General features: G+C 40.1%; 1 protein-coding gene and 1 long non-coding RNA gene across 2 annotated transcripts in view; one reads left to right on the forward strand and one right to left on the reverse strand.

Moving 5' to 3' along the window:
* Nucleotides 1–25,439, forward strand: part of Pxb (putative Hedgehog signaling attenuator pxb) — a 442,218-nt gene that overhangs the window by 30,388 nt on the left and 386,391 nt on the right. The window lies entirely within an intron of this gene.
* LOC143904398 (uncharacterized) lies at nucleotides 265–23,589 on the reverse strand. The gene is made up of 3 exons (XR_013258902.1): nucleotides 23,504–23,589; nucleotides 6,762–6,805; nucleotides 265–347 (listed from the first exon to the last, which is right to left on the reverse strand). It is a non-coding gene; the product is annotated as an uncharacterized LOC143904398 (long non-coding RNA).

Below are 25,439 nucleotides of genomic sequence, written 5' to 3' on the forward strand. Positions count from 1 at the left end.
AAAAGCTTCATTCCCTGTGGCAGACGGATTCCTCGAATTTGCACGTGAAACCGATTATTCAACGACGAGAAAAATACACTTGCCGGAAACCGATCCGCGAAATTCGCCGACGTTGCCGCATAAATTTTCGCACGCTCGTATATTTTATGGTTTACATAACACGTGTTTATCTTACCGTTCCAGGCGTTATTTTTGCGAACGTCTATTCCTAACCGAATCCAAATCTATCGACACTAAATATAAAATAGAAAATATACACTTACTCTTTCTTAACACATGACGGTGAGCGACACTGATGGGCTTTTTTATTATTATTTTGTCGGTCATCAGTAATTGTCGGGGGGCAACTGTAAAAAAAAAATCATTATATTTTTATACAAATGTTATTACTTATTACTATAAATTAAGTAGTTTATTGATCTTGTTAATATAAATATAAATAATATATCATTCAATCCGGCGTGAATGGAAAACAACTAAAATATGCTTGGTGATGAACATGTTAAAACACATGACTGTAAACTATATTAAAGGCCCCGTGAAAAGGACAATCTATTTTTCGAAAATGCGTAAATGCACAGACTGAGAATTATTTCTCGGGTCTCTTTTCCGTTCCTCTGACGGATATTACTGAAAAATCTACTTTTAACTTCCGACTATAGAAAACGTACGTGGGAAGAATTTTCAGGGCAACTTTGCGGCGAAACCGAGAACCGAGAGCAATGCGATTTCGCCGACTCTTCGAACAACGCCGCGGCTTGTCGTTATCATCTCTCTTTTTTCTGATGTTCTCGTCCGCAAAAATCGCGCTCCTGGATTACGTTATCTCGCAACTGTTGCTAGCAATGTATCGTCGTAAATCGATTAGCCACTGATTTCGGTTTAACGAGTGCAACTCCGAGAAACGCGAATCCGAGAGCGCGCGATGGTCGACCGCGAGAAAAACGATGAAGTGTAAATAAGGATTTCGGGGATCTCATTCTCCGAAGATGCGGCGATTCCACCGCGCGTTTCCGAGATTTTCCAACGATGCTATTACATCCTTTTTCATTACTATTTCTTCTTTTACTTTACGTGATGGATAACGTCGCGGAGTCGAAGTTACGTTGGAGTTCCACGAGCCGTTTCGTCTTCATATTGTCTCGACCGCATTATTTCAGCCGCCAGATGCTGAAGAACGGCATCTATATCCATTAAGAGTCGCTAACGTCATTTCAATTACGGCGAACGAGCGAACAGCGACTAGCAGATGCCACAAATAAATATCTTAAATTCACCTTACATCGTAAAATGAAATCTACGTTACGATGAGATAATATTTGTGTACAAAGATCCGGTATTTTAATATTGATTATTGAAAAATTGTTATAAACAGAAAATTAAATCAATAAAAATGCAATGATATCTTCCCATGAAAAATTTTCATTTACTTAAAATTAAACTGTAAATGCGATGTAAAAAAGTTATTCTTGCAGTGTCTTTGACTTCAAACTAAATCCAACTACGTTAAAATTATCGGAAAAATGATTAATTCCTGTAATAGATCACCACTCTGGAACTTTAATATAAATGAAGTTTAAATGAAACTAAGTGTGATTTAAATTTTAACAGCGACACTAGTGTCGAGATTTTTTGTACTTTTGCGCGCGATAAAATCACATGGATCGCTGAAGAAATTTATGCGCTTAAATCAGGAATCTTTTTCTTTGTGTCCCTTCATGAACTATAGACGGCGACGGGCATTATTGAAGCGACGAATACTTCGCCGGTGGGCGAAACTTCATTGTTCGATTATCGTCGATATTTGCGACGTTTAAAATATAACGGACGGCTCGTAAGTCGTGGCAAAAGATTTCCTCCGCATGATTTAAGAGCGATGGAGATCGCACGGGTATATGTTTGCCAACGGTTGAACCAGCCCTGGGCAACGCACGACAAGGGCCTTAAGATTCTCTTATCTGGAAATGCGCGCGGCATTGTGAACGAGGCTTCCCGAATCGGAAGATTCTTTTTATGCCGAGAGTAGACGTAAAGTCGATTTATTACGTGCTAGATAAAAACTCGCTCGCGGCCACTCGATCGTGAACTTGAAATCCAAAACGACGTTAACACTCACTGATAAGCAGATATCAGATTTCCTTATAGCGATAAATATAATTTTATTTGTAATCTGAATTACAATAGCTAATTAACACTTTAGAAAAATGGTTATTAAATTTCACCGCGTAATGGTAAAATACGAATCTCGAGTAGCGCATAATCTCAGCTCAACGTGAATTTAGTTTATATATCGAGATATGTATGTAATTCGTAGTCGGCTCGAGCAGTAAGCAACCGTCGGTTTTTATTTGATCGCCACCTCTCGGAAGGGTTAATGGCAACCTACAATAAATTACTGTTGTTTTTCAAAATGACATGTCGTATAGTAATAGAAACTTTTCTTTTAACTAATAATACGTCACTTTGATTTACTTCTCAAGCTGAAGAGCATTTATACGATATTTTGAAACGCTCGAAAATTTACTTGCCACCTCTTGAATTAGTTTTTTATTTTTCTATTGTAATACTTGTTTGATTTAAATAATACTTTGGGAAAAGAACCTATATATCATAAAAGAGATGTTTTGTGATAACTTTTCCGTTATTTCTTTCGCTATAAATACATAAACGATTGCCAACTTGCCTCTTGTGCCAACGAGCCCCGGTTTCCACTAGTTTGAAAAATGCTTACTCGCGGATTAAGAATGCGCAATTTAAAATTGAAATCTGTACATATACCTACATACAATTTTGTAAATTCCGATATTATAAGAAATTCACATTTTTTTTATCTATAGATTTTTTTATTTCAAAAATCAATTTTGTTGAATAAAAATGCTGAGGCATCAATAGGTTCTTCAATTAGAAAAACGTGTAAAATATTTTTCGTAGAAGTCGTTTTTAAAATCAATATTAGTGATGAGTGATCGATTACTGGAGCACACGTTACCTAAAAAACGTGACGTTCTTTTTCGATTTTAAAATGGTATTTATCACGGAAAAACTGACGATTTTTTTTTGTAAAAACCACAGATAAAGGGTTTAACGTCCGACGTAAAAGCTTCAGGGCCGATTCAATTTTTATCTTTGGTCATCCTAATATGTCTGGGAAGTCTCGCTTGTCCCGTTCGATTTATCGTTCTGCATCGTAACTTTCGTTATCTGCGGATACCTCGATATATTTTCACCGCCTGCTTCTCCCATTCCTTCTCTTTCCCTTTGCCGGGAGTATCTTTTGTTGCTGAGAAAAACATTTAAGCGTGAGTACATAGGACTTTCAGGATGAAACTTTGATCCACCCTGGGAGCGCCCATAAAGCGACTCGGTCGATGGAATTTCAGCTCTTTCGCGGTCGAACGGGTGTCGCGTAAACATCGGGAAGTGTAGGAGTCGCGAGAGAGAAAGATAGAGAGAGTGACGAAAGAATATAAGAGAGAGAAAGATAGGAGGACAGTGTGAACGAGAGAAAGAGCAAGAGAACGGCGAACGTCTGTGGAATTGCGACTTACCGTCGATTTCGCGTCCGAACTGATTTACCGCGATTGCCAACATCGCTGGTCTTCGAATGGTCCCCGCGATTCGTCTTTGTGGGGAAAAATTCCGCGACCGACAACGAACGGAATGTGATTGGTTCGGCCTGGTCGGCTTTTATTATCCCCATCGTAACAGTGAAAGTCGATGAAATACAAAACTCGCCGGTGTCGGTCGCTCGCATGTCACGCAAGAAAATGATATAGGGGTGATAAGTAAGACGTTCCAGATTTCCGGTTTTAATAACGAAGCAAAGAGAAACCATTTTTAAAAATATCTTTATATGCAAGCTTTATATAAGGGTGAATATATCTATTTTGTTCGTTCTGTTATATAAATACATCAAGCATTTTATATAGCTGCGTGCTTTGTATTTGTGGAAACGTTATTTTTTATTTGTAATTGGTATCCATTTTCAGAACAGAAGTAATTCTGTAACTGTTTAAATTTATAACCAGCTAGTAACTTCAATAATATTTTTTAGTTACATTACTGCGACTAATACCGTCATTATTCGCGGAAAACATAAAAAATGAAGAGCATCGTGCTCACAGATCGATATTCGCGTCTGTATCGCGACGGAATTGCCGCGTCGCGTCGGTTTAATTGAGTGGCCGACCGGTCGGCGCGTGTTCGATCGGAGAAAGGGTTGCTGCGGGAATCGCGGTGGTGTGCGGCATACCGGGAATTGCCCGACCGGGAATCCAATTAATGGCTTCGCGCGTCTTTTGGCCGCGCCGTGCCGCGTTGCGTCCGCGATGCATCGGTTTGGCCATTTGGCGGTCGGAGTCGGGCTTAAAGGGGCGTGAGGGGGTTAACGTGTTTTGGTATGCGGCGTAGAAGGGTGCCGCGAACCTCACAGCGATATCCCGCATAACTATCCGTCCATTCGCAGGTGGCCGCCTTCGAAAACGATCCGGAAACGCGCCTCCTTCCGCCGAATTCCGCTGTTTTCTTCAGCTATAAGTTACCAGACGGATCGCGCGCATCCCACGATCCCGGCATCCCTCGGATGCTGAATGCTCCGCAAGTTTGTCCGGGAGCCGGGCAAATGCGTGAGTTTACGATCCCGTATACGCACGCAGCCGAGAAATGCTCGATTCGATTTATTGCAGTCGAACTTCTCGAAATTGCAGGCAATGCAACAAAGTGGAGTTGGCCCTCCATTTATACGATTATGTGCTTTTAGTGTAAAATGAAGCGGTACATTCGTAATCGTAAGAAAAAATATCTCGATTAAATTATTTTATGTACGATAAAGTTATTAGTCACACCAGTTTGAATCAGTCGTATTTGACAGATATTTTAGTAAATTTAGGAAAATGATATAAAATAATAGATACCTATTTTATTATTGAAAAGGGAACAGTGATGTATAATTAAAAATACCGATTATATTTATACTCACAACTATATAGATCAATTTAAACGCAGGTATTTTTATTTTGAAAATACAATACAATCATATTTGTAAGTGTCTTTAATCAATACATATATACACACGCGCGAGATTGATTGCTAGATTATTAACTATTGAATATTTGATTTCAACAAAAAAAAAGAAACTGAAACATATTTAATATGTTAGAAATTAGACGAGTATCCTGGATTTCTCTGCGCGGAACGAGAATAATACGGATTCTCGATTCTACGAAAAATAGAATTGAGGATCTCGGGAGAGCAATCTCTCCAATCTTTCGACTCGTTCTTAATGCGCATCTTTATCCCGCGAAAGAAAATATTATAGAGGTCGGGCAGATGTATGCGGTCTGAGAAGATCCCCGTTGATAACCCGGACAAGGTGATTCATCCCTTATTTTTCCCGATTACGAAAACAATCTCCGTCCATTTTCCATCCCTTTTCTCGCGGCGTATAGTCACGAACAAACTCCGACGCGGGATGAAATAACATCGGCGCGATGTTTAACTTTCTTTCACTGTCAAAATAACGGCGGCCGCGGATTAACACGAAGTAGCGAGTAACTTCGTTGCTCTTAACCAGTCTCCCTATTGACTTCGCATAAGTTCACTGTGGAACAAGTTACATTTTTTTGTTTAACAAGAAGTGTTAAAAACCCGTAAGCAAGCGAGGTAAGCTGCTTGATCCGGCTCCCGCTCAGGCTTCGTGTAAACTCGCTTTTTTTGCAGTCGGGACGAAGGATCGCTATTAATCCAGTTAAAGCGGTCAAACGCCGTCAGAATAAATCAATAATGGAGCTTTTCAACTGCGAACGGATAATATTTGCGCCCGCTGCGCCCGCTGTCTACCCTTTCCATCCGTTCCCCTTGCCCCCTTGCCATCAGCTCGCGGTGCTCTTATTTCGCGTAACGATGTATTTTGCCGGCAGTATCGCGAGACGAATTTTTCGTTGTATGGAGTGACGTTCCGCGACATCACAATTTCGAATAAATTACAATGGACGATGAGCGACGCGCTAATAATTGCGGAAGGACACATACTGCGTGGTGGTGGTAATAATAATAATAATAATAATATAAATAATCTGCTGCTCCGACATATCGGTTCTCTCGTTAAATCTGAATAAATAATTTCTGTTTTACTGACGCGGGAATGAAAGCGCGGCAATTTGCGGCGCGCTATTGATTTATTTATTAAAATTTTATTTTATCTTCTCTCGTTCTCTCTTTCTTTCTCTTTTCGCGCAGAATTTAATCAATGCTTTATACACGTAGTTATATACACGATACTAAAATATGAATACTCGTCTCATTATCTATGATGTATTATTTGATACGAAATAATATGTCGCCCAATTTTAAGGAGTTAAGATAAAATAATTCTTAGTCATTGTGCTTCAAAATTTGGAGTTAATTTTATAAAGAAACGAATCTAGAGTAATAACGACGTTACAAAAATATCGAAATGTACGTAATACGCGAATCAACAGGCAAGCTTTAAGCCAGTTATTTGTTCAAGAAACTTTGGCCAGTTATTCGTCCAAAGTTCAGTATATATCACGATTGATGATATTTGGCAAGATATGACGTGAGAGCAAAAACTATCATCTTACTAACATAAATTCTTAATATTTCGATATATATTTTTATAAACCGTCAGACATATAGAACATCTTATAATTATATTGCTAAAACTATCAAAAGTATTTTTTAATATCACGTATGTTTTTTAATATTATTATATAACAAATAAGAAAATGTAATTTACTCACCTACGGTTGCTCCGCCATCGCCTGATGCCTTCCCGGGCTTTCTCCTAGACAGTAGATTAATTATTGTAAAAACGGTGCCAACGAGCCCCGGTCTCCCTTACAGCTTAAATTCTTAAAACTTTTCCACACACACACACACACACCCACCATGGTTTTTATATATTTTAGATTAGATATTTTTCTATTTTCACATATAAATACATTATTTGAGTGTCAATCTAGTTTAGCAATTTCAAGAAGTAGCTTGAAAAAAGTAGCTTCGCAAATTGAGACGTTTTTCGATTATAGGGAACACTGGCCGTGTAATGAAAGCTCGAAGAGAAAGTTTGTATTCTATAGCACGACGGCCGTGATTGTTAAAAGCGAGGGGGTTGCGTTCGAGAATCGCCGTCATAATTAGACTCGTAACCAGGTGTCGCGTTTTGTTCGCCATTGTCGAGATGACTCAACGAACGAAAGGGGGGAGACGCTTCTGCCCGTTTCTTTTGCTCCCCAGTGGAGGCGCGTCTCCCCATCCTCAGTATTGTCTGTTTTGCATTCAGCAATTTGATCACGCTACGCTAACTCGTCTAACGACCTAACGCTTCGTGCCATTAGCGATTTGCGGAATCACCAATCTCACGGCGACGGCTTCCTCCTTTACTTCTTTGTCTTGCCTTCGCAGAAAACACGGTCGAAAAGTCGCAGGTGGCGCGTTGGTCCCCATGACTCGGGAACTTTCCGGTCCGTTGAAAATACGCTTCACTAAATTGGCCAAATTTGCTGAATGCTTGTTGTCGAAGGGAACCGCCGATGAATGAGTCACTTGGAGCGAAAACTCGCAGGTAATCCCCAATAATAACAACAACACGGGAATACTTATCCGGTATTTGTAACGAGTTTGTAATCCGTACGTCTGTTGACTATTTAATTTGGGGTTCAGGCCAGTTTGAGCGGTGCGGTGTCTTTTAATTCTCGATCAGTTGTCATTTTCGAGAATTCGTGTTTTCGTCTTAATCACCTAGCCCTGCCCTTTTTAGAACGATTCTATAGAGTCATCGTCTTCGACTGAAAACGTGTACTCGCTAACCGTGGAGATAAAAACTGCCTTTTGATTTTCTAAAATGGAAGAATAAGGCATTGAGAAACGAATGATTGTCTTTTGAGATAAAAAATTTTTTCAAGCTTTGTTTCTTTAATTTGAGTTTTATAGATTCTGTTTGGTTTGTAGCATTTAATTACAGTCGCGCGTTAGGCAACGCGAACAATTCCGTTGATCAGAACTCATCTTCCCGGAGACAAAGTCTGGCGACTAGCCGACCGGTCCATGTTGCACGCGGAATCACGGCCGAGAGGATGATCGCGAGAGACAGAAACTTATCTAGCCGGGATTCGGTTAACGGTGTTCCGTCGACCGAGGATTTTCGGTGTGGCGCCGCGCCCAGTCGTCTTTGTGTTGGTGCTTCTACATTCATGGCATTCCTCTTTTTAATCCGGCCGATGGCCAACGAAGCCGCAACCGCAGTCGGACCGCGTTTTCGTGCCGTGGTCGGCGAGAAGCAGAAACAGCAAGAAATAGCAAGCGAGCGAAAAAATGGGGGAAGAGGAGACGGACGGAGAGAGGAAAGATAGGGAGAGAAAGAAAGAGAGAGAAACAGAGAGTACGTCATTGGTTTCGCGTACTGCTTCTGCGAGAAGACTCCTCTCTTCCTTTGATGTTCGGCATCGGTATCCAGCGAAGCGTAAATCTAATGTTCCTCGGGAGCTCTCTCGCACGATTTCGACTAGCTCTCTCGCAAATTGTAACATCATCTTTCGTCGAACTTCCTTTCATCGCGTCGCTTGCTCATGCGTGTGCACGTATACGCACGCAAGTGTATAAAATCGCACGGTCCGTTGCATTCGAAAATTTAAAGCGCCGAAGAAGAAATATTTTTTCTCACACGATTTCTTATCCCGGAAAGAAAAGGTGCGCTGGAGATAGGTGACCAGATGTTGGAAATCGCAGACCAAATGGCATAACATAAATATAGAGTGTTTCATAAATATCAGTCGACAATCGTTGGACTGTAATAAAAATCGCAAGAAACGAAATACAGGTATATATGGTCAGGATATTTTATTAAAAATATCAAATATAACAAGGTTATTTTCTTGATAGTGAATATGTATTAAGTTACAACGAGCAAGATTGTCAAAGAAATGTGAGTTTTTTCAAAGAATCCTGTCGAATAAACTTTGAAAAAATACACGTGGCACTCGCTATATATTAATTTTACGAATTTTGTCAAGTGTCATTATTTCGGATATTTGACATTCTTTGGCAGAAGTTAACTGTATTGTGTAACGATGAGTGCAACTGAGTCTCTTGCGCATATAGAAAACTTGAGACGGCATCTTTTGAAGAATTCCATCCTCGTCTTCGTTCACCAGGATCTTTTCTCTCAGATCGAAAACCACACACGGGAAGGGAAGCATAAGTCGACGAGAGAGTCATTTTTCTTCCTGTATGAGGATGATGTACATATCGTTTACCACGTACAAACCGACCAAATATTGCGGTTCCGCGAGAGAAGCAGTGCGGTCCTTTGAGGTGTCGACAAGACACCTGGACGTTGTTATAATAGCGCCCCGCGGTGTCCTTGTGCGTTGCCGCGGCTTTCGAATCCAGTTCTGTCCTGCGGCAATTATAAGCTTCCGCTCGGCCGCGCGTATCCTTGTCGCGCACCCTCTTCTTCTTCTGTCCCACCACAGGTTGCTACGCAGTGTCCCGCAACCTCTGGGCGGAGTTCCTCGACAACATAATTGTCAACGAGCGCGTGAATCTGACCGAGAATGCATACGGTAAATCTCGACAACTCGCCCTTTCGACCGCTCGCGACATTTCGTATAAAGGTTCTCTCGGCCGTCGTTGTAATAATGGCTTTTCCTGGCTCAAAGAGATTTCTCGAGTGACAGTTATATCGAAACCGCGAATGCTACGTACAAAAGAATGAGGGAATAGTAAAGTAATTGATTGCAAGATAAATGCTCGATATTCATATGCAGATATCTGTAAACAATGCCCAAAAAAATCTTATTTTATTACTGAAAGAGTTATAATTTTTTCTGTCTTCTTTCTCTTTTCAATGATGATTATAATATATATCTTTGAACGTAAGAAAGAAATATAGGCAATTATGTTAGTGTCACTTTTGTTTAAATAATTTTTGTGTTGCATATTTTTTTCTTTTTTTTTAATTAGAAATCTATTATTGGATCTGTTAGAGAGACGTAGAGAGTACTCTTGAAAAATGCATATTTAAAGAATAACTTCTGAGAAGGAAGTGTACAATATAGCGTAATGACTTTAACAAGTGATAAGTGGACGTCTTAACAATGCGGATTAATTGAGATGCGATTAGACACGATTGAGGTTTCCGATCTCAGTTTCCGGCTAACCGGAATCAACGAATTCGGTGAGTGCGTATTCCACTGTTAATCTGCGGATTAAACCGCGTTTAATCTGCGGCTGGGTACGGCAGGCTCGCCCGCCGTCTCAACGACTCTTTAACAAGGACCATCCTCTTGTGCTTTGTACCCGTGATAGATCTTTCGAGACGCGCAGCAGCATCTGCCAACGCTTGGAAACCCCTTTCGAGTTATTCTCGATTCGGCCGTGTCAATGGAATCACTCGGCCCTTTAAAGGGAGGAAATCCAATTACGTAATATCGTGGCTGCGGTGCGCCGAAGAAGCGGCCGCGATCCTTGATGACAGAGTTTCAGACTGAATCGGAGATGGATTAAGGACCGTATTGAGAAGAGAGTGCGACCGGAGAGGCGAATATTGGAGCAAGACAGCAATAAAGGAAAAGAGAGAGGAGAGGAGCAATAGAAGAAAATTAATGAGATGAAGGGGGAAAACAAAGAAAAAAAAATGAAGCAATAGAAGTATGCAGAAGAATGAAGAAACTACAATGCAACAAGTGAAGATAAAAAGCAGAGAGAGAGAGAGAGAGAGAGAGAGAGAGAGAGAGAGAGAGAGAGAGAGAGAGAGAGTAGAAAAAAATATAGACAAGATGGAGAAGACAGGGTGAAAAAAAATAAAAAATAGGAATAGAAAGATATGGAAGTAAATAGTAGAAAGAAAATTGAAAATACTAACTGGAGTTGCAACAAACAGAGTTGAAAAAAGTTTTTAAAGGATGAAAGAAAGAAATAAGAAGCCTTCACAAATATCCCTATCTCTCTAATCTCAAATATATTTAAGAGAGAGTTTAAATCTGTTGTTTAGAAGGTTATTTAAAAGAAAGGGGCATCTCTTGTATATCGGGAAAAAGAATGTGCGCACGAGAGAAGACGTCGAGAGGTTTTGTCTGGCAAACGCATCAAACATACTGGCGAACATCCCCTCTCGTGCGCGCGAGAACGGTCTATAGGGGTAGCCAGGTGAAAATAACGCGTATCTCACGCTGTCCCGATTCCATCTGCCCGCGCGGAGGAGAGGCGGCGCGGCGTCGCGAAAATAAAATCGTCGTTCGATCGTGGCTTGAATGTCGAGAATGAAGAGGAAGAGGAGTCGCCGCAGAAGCGACGTAAAGGCAAAATGCGTCGTCGAGGAGACATGCAGGGGGGGAGGTGCATCACCGAAAGTGCCTTTAGAACTTTTCCTTCCCCTTTACAGGCGCTGCGTGCATTATCGTCATCGCTTCGTTCAGCGGATTCATACGTACGACGGCGATTTCGCGTTATCGGCGCGATAACGCATCCCGTTTTCCGCTAGAAGACTAAGGGAACCGCGGCCGTTATAGCGTCTCGTTATCGTCGGGCTAACAGCCACTCCGTTGGAAGTCCTGTTTACGGAGTAACTTCGATATTGTGTTACGTGGGATGTTGCACCGGCGACATATATCTCGGCGAGATGATACTTTGTTGCCGCCGGCCCGAGTCACTATCGTGACGCCTTCTTCCAGAGGAATTTCATAGTCATCGCATCTTACGGAACATGTAATTTTTGATTCTCGATACCTGTATCTAATTCCACTTTCCTTGGGCACATAATACTTTCCGATATGTTTATTTGTCGTGGTTAATCATTTTTGTATCGATTTTCACGGTAATGTTCTTCGGCGTGTTTTTATTGAACTTTTTTTTACTCTTTTGTGATTTAATTTAAATGCTTACGGTTTCTAGGAATGGGAGTCTTATTCTTAGCGCAGTTGCTGATCGATAAACCAATAATTTTATGTCTGGGGTACAGGAAAGAGGTAGTTAGCGATCGTCTTATTATCGCCTATGAATTCCAAAAGAGAAAAATCTGCGCTTGCCTGGTGAGAAGCAATCATATACCGCTATTACGACCGTGTCAGCAAATTATAGATTGCGCTGTATATCCGTTTCGCAGCTCAAAACGTGTAATCTAGAATGTTGCGCAGCAAAACTAGTAGTGATCGCGTGAAAAGAGAGGTGTATCTAACACTTACCTGAAATTTATTTTGTATAATTGGGTTCTTTCTTAAAAAAGGAATGTGTGTGGAATGTATGTAATTAATTAAATGTTGAGTAAGACGCTGAAAAATGTTCTTAAACTTTTTCAAATTTAACATAATATTCAAATTGAGTGAGAAGTAATCTTAGACGATTTAAATATTCACATATTTAAAGTGTCGAAAATGATACAATATTTTGAAACTGAATTAAATTAGTTCATTATCATTCGAATATATCTGTTAGTTTGAGTTAAGGATCCGGAAAATTGATGTGCACGATTTCAAGTATATTTTACGTAATATCGTTCATGCTCGATAATAGAAACTGAACTCGGCTACCGACGTGAATCCCTTTCTCGATAAACGATCACGGTCACGCTGATCGCCACCGATTTCGCGGTCGTTAACTCGTCGATCGCGCGAGTTCCTTTCGATTATGTCGGCGATAGGCAACGAAGCGGATACGCGAGACCGCAGGACGATACGAGATGGAACGTAAAGGAAGCGAACGACGCACGGGAACATTCACGTAGTTACGCAAAAACATAAACCACCGATAACCACTCATTTCTCTCAACTCCGAAATTGAAAAAACCGATGGCAGTATGAGACGCAAATAAAAGAGCTCACGAGAGTAAAAACGAAGAGGTGAAATATTTTAACGATATACGATTCCGAATACATATGGAAGCTTAACTGCTTTAATAGAGTTAAACGACGCACTTACAATTAATTCGATTAGTTTATTTTACATCTGCTTCGAAGTGCAGACGCGAAAGGAATAGAAACTTGTAACTCTGAGATCCGTGAAAGAAGCTGCGTATAACCGATGTGTTATCGTTGCATCGTTGCATATCCACTCTCTCGTTTTCGTAACTTCTCTACTTTTGCCTTCCTCACCTGGTTTAACCACCACTATCATGTCGTTTGCTCGTTTTGTTCAATGTATCCAAAAGGCAAGAGGAACGGAATCTTACGCGAGCTCCTCGCCCGAGGAATTAATTTCCTTTGTGAGCTTTTGGGCTGAGCGCTTAGCACGCGGTTGCTCTAGGAGAATGAGGAGTGGTCGATCGTGGGTCGGCTGGCTTCGCCGTCTTGCCTGCGGGAGAGGAACGCGAGCGAGTAACTTTTAAATACGATTATACAAAGACGATATCTAAGCGGATCATATATATCCATTGTTAAGTAGGGGGATTTTTCGATTTCTTCCATCTATGGTCAACCGCTGGAAAATCCTAGCAGGTATTAGGACGGCGATTATAGATTCAGAAAGTTCTGGAGAGAAACATTTTAGTTTGAGAAGAGAAAAGGTATATTTTCTTCATTGTTGATAAGTATTTGTGTGCTTTTCTTAATTTTCGATTATATATCTATTTTATTTTATTTTATTAGATAGAAGATACTATAAAATAAGATTGCTTTAGGTCTTGTACTATATGCGCCGAGACAATCATTAAATATTTGCACGCCGTTGATATTTATTAAGTTCCCAGCGCGTAGCAGCGACGATGATCGATTTCGCGCTTCCGCTACCTAATGAAATATCATCCCGATCCTTCACTGTCCATAACATAGTGTATAAAGGATGTAATAAATAAAATGGATGCGACAAATCTCTGTAACAACGCTTCGCGGAAATACACGCGGGAAAATATTTGACGTCGTAATTGCGATGGCCGGAAACCGCGCGGTCGTTTTAATGAACTTTCGTGGCGTCATAAATTTTATAAGCGAAAATATTTGCCTTCCAAACGAATCGCGTCACTAGATTTTTTCCATGGGGGAGGGGGGGGGGGCGAATGTTATTTTTCGAAAAGTGCCAACAGAAATTCCGACGGTGATCTCGCCGGCAAAAATATTTTTCAGCGCGGGAGCGATCGCGAGGATTAAGATAGACGAGCTGTACGAGCGCGATCCTCTCCTGCATTATTACGCGCCGCGCAATGCAGTTTGTAATGAAAACGCGCTGTGTGCAGATCCATAAAAGCGAACGTTAACATTTCCTCTTGCCTTTTTAAGCCGGCAAACGCGCACCGTAAATGTGGAGGAACGTCGATGGAAAAGTTTTACGAATAGGTGGATACGTCTCGTATTTTTAACGGTCATGAATTCAGCGCTTTCGCAAAATATTTTGTCATTAAAGCCGCATGTTGAAAGTGATCGTCGAATAAGAGAATCACCGATATTTAAATGTAAAGAAGATAATAATACTAAAAGAAACACACAATACATATTTGTGATAGTACAATTATAACGTGATAGTGTACTACTATCTGTCAGGATTAATTATCTCATGATTTTTTTCATTTTTATGAAGGCTCTTTCTTTAGCAATGATAAAATTAAGTCTATTATAATACAATTTATGTAACAATTAATTATTTGTCGGAAAAGACCTCGTAGTATCCCAGCGTCGTAATTGAACTTGGAAACAGGCTATTATTTCGTTATGGAAGGGACGAGCGGCGTCTTTCTGACGAGTGACGTAGCTCGGGAAAAACGAGGAAGAATTTCGTGGGAAAGAGTGCGGTGCGTTTCCGCGGGGGTTGGGGGGGGGTGGGTATGTAGTTAACTGTAAGCCGGATAATCCCCAAACGGAGCGGTAAGCAGTTTACACGCACCAAGAGTTGCCGCGGTACCTCTCGTTGCCGGAGCGTTTTAAAACTCCCGGCGTCTACTACACACGACACGACACGACGCCGTAATAATGTGCTGATAAAATTCCGCACACGCGCGGAAGCAAGCAGAACGAAAAAATTCGTACGCGATGGAGGGCAGACCTCGCGGAAAAAAAGCCATGCCGTTCGCCCGTGTCGTTCGTCTAAAAACACCGCATGGAAATGTATCGGGATCATTTTTTATGCAAAGGCAATCGATTTTGTTATCTTGAATGGAAAGACTCAGCAAATATTTTATATCGCCAGTTCGAGAATTTTGTTTTTAATTTTAACGAGAGATTCTTCGAAATTATAGATTAGATTTTTTATTTCAATTTGCAATTAATTCAAATGCAGAACGTCACCTTTGACGTTATATATGATTCGGGTCGGTGGGCAGCGTGAGTTTTGGACATACTCGCTATACTCATAAGACGTACGACCACGAGGTATATTTCAATAAGGCATTCAGGTAAAGCCCCAAGTATTCGAGGTGCGGTTACGGATGTGCAATTCGGAGGAGAAGTAGCGCGATGCGCCGAAGAAAGAGCGAGGAACGGTATCCGAATTCATGAATGGGGAGGACATTAGTAACGCGTGGCTACCCGCTATGCCGCACTCCTCGGATCTACGGGGTTTACGAGCCCGTATGATAAAATTGCTTAATTTACCATGGAACCCGCCGCCGGCTATGAAATGGGGGATGGCAAAAGAGCGGAAGCGGGGGTGGGCGAATAGCGGTGCTCATTCGTTCGCGGCGAAAGTGTTATAAAAATCTCGCGAGGTACTCGTGGCTTCAATCGCGAGGAAAAGGAAAGACGGGGGGAGAAACCAATGCTAGATACAAGTATATGACATGTATTTGTAATATTCGAAGTTTATCGAATTTAAAATTGCATAGTTTGCCATGACAATAATTTGTGAAATTTTATCGATTTTATTGTAGAATGTGCTTCCGGAGGTGAAGACAAATTGTTTTGACTTCCTGGAGCACAGAATGAAGAGAATGCAAAGAAAATGCACGCTCGCACAGAGAGATTATTTTTAGTTTCTCGTCTTCCATCGCTACAATCGTTTTCTTCTATATTTATATCAACAGTATTGTAATAAAATATTGCAGAATTTATTGATAAATTTATTAAGTAAATGCTCTTCTGCTAGTTCCAGAAGTATATTTATGAAATTGAATTTTTACGAGTTAGATTAGTTATTCATCTTCCACCTTCTGTCTTCTGCAACTGCATTCGTCGATGTTCGATGTAATAGCTTTGGCACTGCGAACTCCAATATCACAACGCTATAATGTCATGGAAGCCGAGGGAAAATATCTGGCAGAAGACGGCGCGCGAAATAACGCGCAAGAGGTCATTAGGAACGGATGAGTAATAATGCGTGATGAATTGCGCGGACGCGACTGCAGCTTTGTCGGAAGACAAAGTGCCATGCGGAAAATGATCTTCGCGCGAGCGTGCGTTCTCTCGGGCGCGCGCTCTTCCGTGGATCGAGGCGTCTCATCTTCACCCTCCGGCAGCGTTCTGCGGTTAAACTTACGATGAAATTTCGCGAATTCCTTTCGCCGTGAGAACTTCCGAGGATCGAATACAGCGTATACCATATCGGAGCGCGCTATCGGGAAGGCATTTACGTTCGCTCAGCGGCGAGATCCGCGCGTTCGCGGAATTCAACGCGAATCTATAATCCGTCGGTGGGACGAGGGGCGGTATGCGGAGAAGCTGGATTTTATATCTCGTTCGATGTCTCGCGTTTCGTTTTTCTCGCGGTACGATAAATAATAAAAATTGCATCATCGAGTTCCCGCGATCGAATCGTTATTGCTGTTGCGACTACAAGTGACATCTAAATTGGCTGTATCGAATTGCAGGAAAAGATGTGATGGGAAGAATATTAGGAAGATTGAATAATCCTTGAATCTGTTTTATATAGAATTTATTTCAACTCTCTCTTTAATTTAGATTGATTTACATCAAGATTATAACAAATTCAATAGCTCGATACAATTTATGTGTTTAACTTGATAATAGGGGAAATAAAATTCGATGATTTCTTGCAGATTTTTCAGTTTCCCTATTAGATCTTTAAATAATTGTATTCTGTGAGTCAATCCATTTTTATCTTATACCCATAATTTTATTAAGCCTCTCTAGGGATCTTGGAATTTTAATAATATATACAAAAAATAAGTTTATCACTTTTCCCTATATTTTATACGATTCTGTTTTTCTGTTTTTCTGAATACCTGTTTGAATTTAACGATGTCGGGACGAATCGGTTCCGATGACGAAATATACAGGAAGTCGTAAGTCGTCAATCGACGACACACTCGCGAATCTTTTGCGCCGGGACCAGATCTGCCTTTGTTGACGCGAGCTTTAAAAGCAACCTGTTGAAAGTTCCGAACTGTGCACGCGGCGTACGACGCGTGTCAGTCGTGGGAGTTTGAATCTGATTTACGTGTGACGCGTCATGTACGCGCAAACTTTCAAAAACTTTCGAAAATGATTCGGCGCAACCCTCCGCATTTATTATCATAATACCGCATCACCGCATTATCGCTTTTCGGATAATACTCAACTACAACTACTCCGCGAAATGCGTTTGCATTTTACATCCGAATACCATTGATATCCCGGGCTTAAATATCATCGCGTTTACAGAATACATTTTATTTGATTATACATTACTTTTTATTAGTGACATAAAGCTATATTTTTAAAGTAATTTTATATGAAGGACAGATCGCAGAATTTTGCACGAGATTGTGGGTTTTCTAAATATTTGCTATTTATTGTCAGAACCTCATTTACTTATAATTTCCAAACATTCGCAAGGTAAAGACATTTAAAAAGTTTAATACAGCCTCTAAATTTCTGCTAGGTAACGAAAGTAAATTAATTAAGTATGTTAGAATTCTAATATTACATGTTCGTTGAAGCGATTGCCTGAAATCGATGACACGAGTTCGCGTGTAGGTATTTGCTAACACTGCATGGAAAATTATATGGCAGCTACAAATTTCACTTCCCGGTTCCCTTAAGAGCACGGGCGGATAATCGCGTCCGGCGAATTCGAGTGGGCCAACAAATCTCGCTGGCCCAACCATAAAGGCAATCGCACGAACGAGAGATCCAGTTCGATTTATATGAACGCCATCAGCAGCGGTCGATAGTCGGCGGACTCGTCCGCCATTAAATCGAGCGTCGCGAGAGATCGCTTTTCGAGCTCGTTCTTTGCTATTTTTCCCTTTCTCCCTCGCAGCAGAGAGATTTCGCGGTTAACAAAGGAAGAAATCACCGTGAGACGTGTTCCGATAAATCGCCGTGAAGCGAAGGGAATGCTGCGGTTCGATCCGCACGAATCGTATCTGTCGATCGCACGCGATCGCCGGTCCATCGCGATAATTAGTGGATATCAAAGACTCGTTGCGCAAATATCAAAGACGATGAGCTCGTGAATGTGCATTTGACAGTCGAGCTTTGCTCGAACGAGCAGTGTTCATTCGAACGAATTAACTGAAACGCTGCTGATTCGTATACGAGAGAATTATCTGTTATTTAAGATGTTGCAAATATTGAACATTTTTTCTTCTTATACATGAAAAAATCGTACATATATACGCTTGCGTAGCTTCTGGTTCAGATTACGGAAAACTGTAAGATATATCGAATGTTTATTTAATACATGTACTTCGCGGAATTTATACGGACACCAAGATAGATTGTTTAATAGATTGTGCGGAGGCATTAATCTCTTGATGAGACTCTGATTGCACTTTATTTATAAGTCTGTTTCTAATTTAATTGTCAATTTAAATGATGATATCTTTTCACTGGTAAAGTCGAAGACTGTTATAGGACGAAAGTACAGCGTGCTTCTTTGTTTTTATTTATTTTGCTCGATTTAATTTTCAAAAATGAAGCTCTTTCCGTGACACGCGAAAACTCATGAAAGGGAAATATTTTAAAATTAAAGTTAAATAAATTTTAAATTATTTTACAATATTACTGTTATGCATAAATTTGGCGTAAATGGATGTGATGGATAATGTGTGTGTGTGTGTGTGTGTGTGTGTGTGTATGTGTGTGTGTGTGTGTGTGTGTGTGTGTGTATGTGTGTTTACATTTCTTTTTAAATATTAAATTTATTAAGAAAAATCTTTTGCAAGTCTGGTTGCCTTTCATACGATTGTACATTCCAATATGATTACAACATCGTTGCATTGACGATCTTGTCTGTTGTGCATCTCATTAAATTCTCAGGACACTCGCGAAGGACGTCGCTACGTATGCGAGTCGAGTGCGATGCAAGTTTCATAAAGCGCGCCTCGTGAAATCGTAATTATTATACGAACTGCGTTAATTCACTGCGCCGGAAACGTGGGAAATTACGCGAAGAGAGGAGGATTACGAGGATTTGTAGTTAGGTCGCAGAATTGTCGTTATACATGGATATTGTCATATCCAGAATTGTCATTATACAACGGAGATAATAAAAGTATAGAGAGAGATTCATAAATTTCCATACATTTTCCTTATCTTTTATCAATTTACACATTTGATCCATTTTTTCGATCAAGCAAATTTTTTTTTATCTAAATGTCGAAGTGCAATTAGAATCATTGCAAAACGCCTTAGGTATCAAGCTTCAAAACGTGTTTCCAAATGATTCCTAATGATTACATTATCTTTTGACTTCAAAAATATTCTATTAGAATCGAATTCGTCAAGGGGTTATCTCGAATTTTGCACCTCTATGCAAACGTAACAAATGTATATAACATCCCGGTTTTTTTTGCCCGAAGTGCCTGGAAATCGGAGAGAATGGTCCCCTCGAGTCGTTCCTTGCGAGCCTAATCCATCTCCGTGCGTCTCGGATTCACCGCGGCCGAATATGTAGCCACGCTAGTTAAACCCGATAATAGCGCGGCCAAAGCTTTGAAACGGGAGATTTTGCGCGTTTATTTGTCATCGATATCCTGGACACTCCATTCCGTGTGCTACCTCTCTTCCGCCCTCTCCTAATGCGGCGTCGGATCCGATAAATCTCCTCTCGTCCGCGATATTGCGCCGGCCGATCCGGAAAAAAGCACGAATTACACGCGCCAGAAGTTCGGCGTTCTGTGCACGAAGACCGATTTTTTTTTGTTGCGACAATCGCCGGAACTGTAAACGTTATCTTCCGATTTATCCGGGAAAAAGCGCGGCAGTCATACAATACGAGCGGTATCCGATGTGATTTTTATTTATGGATTTTTTTCTGCTAAATTGCGGTTGAGACGTGGATAGAGAATAATCTGTTAAATAGAAAATTATTAAAAAATCGAAATATATTGAAATTAAGAGATATGTCACACGATAAGTGATATATACACGAAAGTTACTTTAATCATTACCTCAAATTAATTTATCACAAAGTATCTGCATTCAATAGCTAATCTATGCATCGATACGCTCACGAATATTTAGTCGTTAGAGAGTTTAATCAATTATTAATAATCAATAATTGTTCACGGACAACAGCCACGTTTCATAGATAATAACACAATGATAGAGCAACTCGTGCGCTGCCTGTTGGTTCGAGTTTCGCCGCGCGAATGACACCGAGGCGACTTTATGTATACAACACGAAATTGTACTGTATGCCGCTAAAACGAACGTCCGCGAGTGCTGTATACCAATTTATCACTGCCACGAAATATTTGACACATCATAAAGTAAACACACGTCGAGAATTTCTTACGTTTCAAATTAATTTTGATGAATAGGTGTTACTGTCATCTATTAAATCTAACATTTATTCTGATCGAAGAGGTACGAGATTAATATGTAAATTTATATCTATTATTTATTTTCTTCTAAATTTGTATGTTTTGAGAGGAGTAAAATCTTGCTTCTAATAAGTAGATGTCTCGTTTCATAATATAAAAGTTTAATAAATCAAGAATGATATGAAGTAATGGAGCAAATAAAATTAACTGTAAAAGAAAATAATAATAAGAAATTAGTTTCTACTTTTCAATTAATATAAAAATAAATTTTACTCTTCAAAAATTTAGATTTAATATTAAATTTAGTAATTCTTTTTAAGTTAACACTTTTGTATGAAGATTTTTTATTCTAATTAATCTATAAAATACGTTATTTAAAGTGTTATACGTAAGTTATGTAAGACATGAGACGTATAAGACTTCGTAATTATTATTAAAAAATTACAAGACGTAGAAATTATTTTTCATAGATTATGAATTATATAAGTAACGGAAATCGGGAGAATTAATATCAAGACGTCCAATTTCGCGCTTTACGATAATTAACAATGACAACGACGGTCTCTTTTTTGTGAGGCAATTACAGGCTAACGAGCAAGAACTAAGTGAACAATTCACGATTCGATTGCAGGAAAGCGAATGATCTATGATCATGCATGTTCCAGATTCAGATCCTATCATCCAAACTCATATCGCACGAAAGAAAACAAATATCATATAGAAAACGCCACAACTATCACATGAAAAATCTACAAGTAAAATGCGATAACATATACGCGTTATTGACTATAGATAATAATCATAATTACTGAGACATTTTTATATTTAATTTTATATATATATATATATATATATATATATATATATAGTAAATACCGCAATTTGCAATGCTAATATTTCGCGTATTTTCAAACTTCTGTTTTTTAATGGAAGTGATTTTTTCTTTTTTTTTTGTCGTTTGTGTGTGCTTTAATTTTTGGAGAAAAAATATACTAGAAAGACACACGGTGTTTTATTTTGCAATCGTCTTACTTTTTCTGTACGTGTGCATATATTTTGCGAAAATAATTTAATTTTTAGAAATAACAGACGCATGGACATGCCATTTTTTATTCCGTGAACCCTATTTCCTTGTCCTAGGATTTTGCATTATAAAATCTAATTTTTTTAAATAAAATCAAAACGCGTCACATCCATTTTTACGTCTAATTTATGCATAATATCAGTAATATTGTAATGCCAGTAATAATTTAAAATTTATTTAACTTTAATTTTAAAATATTAATTAAAGTATATGAAAAATAATGATGCAATGTGTAGAAGTTATTCAATGCGAATTAAAATGGAAGATATGTATATCATTTCTTTGCATACTTCTACTACTATTTGTACTTGCGTATCGCTATAAACGAGACTGCAACGAGAATTCCCCCGAAAATGTCGCTATCCGAGGCTTTAACGATTCTGGGTATCTATTCAGGTGATTATTCGCTCTGTCTGTTGTGTTTACGTCTATTATTATCTCAGCGTTTTTCTTTGCGCGATCGTTTAGGTCGTTCACCCGGCGGTGACGAATGTATCGATGTAATCGCTACAATGTAGTTGTAGTAGATAGTTTCCTACGTCGGCGTTTTCCGAATTTAGCCGAATTTCCGAAGCGCATCGTTCGTCTAAATCTGTCGGAGGGTATACGCGACATGGGAATTCGGTTTCCGATTTCCTCCTCTGTAATCTCAGGCTGGACGAATCAAAGCTCTCACTCTCCCTCCCTCCCTCTCTCTCTCTCTTTCTCTTTTCCGCTCCAAACCACCCTCCGAAAATGCATTATCGAATTAGCCAGTGGCTGCGCTCCTTTGACGCCTGCAATGGATGCTGGAAGCGCGAAGGGCGATAGTGGTACGAAGGGGTGGAAGCCACGAGAGGAAGAGGGTACAGGAAAGTTCACGCGATCGTTACTTCAACACGGTGTAATCTTACACAGTTTCGCTAAATTCCCCTTTCTCTCTTCTTTTCGCCTATCACCCTTCGAATCGTTTATATCCCGACGAATTATTATAGCAATGCTCAATTTTGATCGCATGGATCAATTGAAATGAAAATTAAATTTGGTTGAAATTATAGAACGCGAGCGGATATCTGATGTCGGATGTTATTTTAGGAGCCTTTTATTATTTCATCTCGTTTCCTTCCGAAACGGGACTTTCGTCGATAGCTGTCGTTTACATGCCGAACGAATTATTTATAACAACCACAGTTCAATTTTCATACGATGTCGATGATGAAATGAGAAATTAACGGGGTTAAAATTGACACATGTTGTTTATAATTCCTCTTCATTTTAACCTCTCACTTATATCTTCTACGACTTATTTCTACGCTTGCAAAATTATGGAAGGAATTAAATAACAGTTATATTAGCCTAAATACTTAGATTCAGCAAACAAGATTAAAAAATTTTCTATTTTTTATCGTATTATTATATATTATAACACGTCCAATTTTTTCTTACTAAATTTTTCACTTTTTTCTTTCTTTATTTTACAAGCCTCTTCCTCGCTCTTTCCGCGGACTGCGAGACATGGCAATTAAGCCTTTCATTAATGCACCGATTAAACTCCTGATCCTTCGCTGAAGTATGTACCTTCGTGCACAACTTCCCCAGAATAATCGATACTTTTTCGCGCGAGAAAAAAAACAAGAAAGGTTTTAGCCATTAAAAAAAAAGGAATAGAAAAGGGATAGGGGAGGTGTGTGTGTGTAAAAAGAGCTCGATAATAAAGGAACATATATCTCGCACGGGTGCGAGTATATGTATAAGCGCGAAAAAACTTCTGTCGAATTTCACGATATTACCTGATACCAGATCTTGCGGTTCCTTTGCCTTGACATCCTTCGTATTTCGCGGCGTACTCGTCCTTCAGTCCATTTTAAACGTGCACGATGATATACTCTATAACATAATATATTGCACACTGATTGTCGCACAAGTCTATGTACTTTTTAAACACATGCAACAATTATCTAACAAGTATCTCATGAGATAATAATAGTTAAACAATAAGATGTCTCATATATTCACCATTCATTATTTAAATTCATTTATTTTATTAGCGTATTTTGGTAATTTTAATTCGAATAAAAAATCAATACAATGTATAATCTCTTACTTTAATCATCTGTTACTTTCTGTTACCTTCACTGAGAAACTTTAACGCATTAGTGTACCCATTAATTTATAAATTGCATCAACTAGAGCTAGGCATAAAATTTCGTCAATGCAATTGCATTAAATAGTTAGTACTACAAATATGATATAAATTTTTCATTGCTTTTCCACTTAATTGCACGCTATTGCTAGAACATTTTCTATCTCAACTGCATGCCGACATTTTTATGCGACATTTTACTCGGTATTAAACGCAATTTTAATGTTTTATGGATTATATATAAACAAACATTAACAGCGAGCGAAAGCACTTGGCGCGCACGACTGCAGGCTCGATAAAGCACACAACGCGACGCGGCGCGGCAGCCCGTACCCCTTCCAGAAATTATCTCCATTACCATCCCCGCGACGCGCCGGCTCGCCGGGGTGTGTTTTCTCAGCACATACGCGCGACCGCTCCCGTTAAGAGGCCGAGGCGGCGGCAGCGACGATAATTTCCAACGGGAATATTTTCCGAGGGATGAAACCGCCCCTAACGCCACGCGTGAGAGGGTGCCGAGAGTCTTTGCAGCCCCGCTCTCCCGGCGCGCGGCGGTATGAACGCGCTCTCTCGCCCTCTCTCTTACATTTTCCATTATGTCCCGCAAGATTTCCCGCGTCCTCGAGAATCCGTCCCCGCCAGCCCGCCACGCGTGTAAATTGGCGGCTTTCGTCGCGCGATAAGGTCGTGTCGGGGTGGCAGAGGACCGGGCGGGAGAGGGGCATTCGGTTTTAACCTCCCGCCGTCTCTTCCAACAGGTTTAATGGCGCGCCTATGAGGAGGGCGTTAAATTTTGTCACCGAGGAGCACACAAAGGGCCAAAGGGTGAGAGCGTATCGTTTAGCAAGCCCGAGTGGGTTCCCCTGAAATTTTCGTCCGTCACCCTCCTCGTCCTCGCCTCTCTTCCTCGCCTCTTCGAAGGTTCTTCACTTTAGGTGCTAACGATGTTACTGATAATTACGATTTTGCGCAAAAGGTGTCTCTCTCTCGTGAAATTCGCGAGTCATTTTGCGGAAAAGCTGAGGTTGCTAAGAATTATCGCGAAGAATTATTATCTGACTTGCAGTAATAACTATCAATACAGGACTATTAACGTAACTCTGCTATTCCACTCTATAGTAATAAAATAAACTTTTATTCTTGTCAAACCAGATTAATTATCCGAAATTTTTTGAAATTCACTTGAAAGGGTTAAGCGTCATGTGCGAACTTACGCGTCTCTCGCATGGCACGTTTTTCAAGCGCGCGACTCCCCGTCTCGCATCAACAATGCCATTTCGGCTCGGTAATGCGAATCCGTTCGTCATTACGAACGTAACTCGACCGAGGCTGGAGTACCGAATGTATACCGATGCGTTATTCCTGCGAGCCATGATTACTATAACGTTATCATTTGTAGCCAGGCGGAACGGGCCTGGCTTTGTGTACGTTGCCGCGCACAATTTCCCCGACTGTAATTAGCGCGCGGTCGCGAGATTGAATGTTCCTCGCGGCGTGAAATTCGCACAAACCGACTTTGATTAGAGTTTATTACGGGCGAGTTTTTACCACGCCCGTTGTTGTCAATTATCGCGTAATATAAA

This window comes from Temnothorax americanus, unplaced genomic scaffold (assembly GCF_048541705.1).
Source record: "Temnothorax americanus isolate GAGA-0224 unplaced genomic scaffold, ASM4854170v1 Scaffold51, whole genome shotgun sequence".
NCBI classification, from domain to species: Eukaryota; Metazoa; Arthropoda; class Insecta; order Hymenoptera; family Formicidae; genus Temnothorax; species Temnothorax americanus.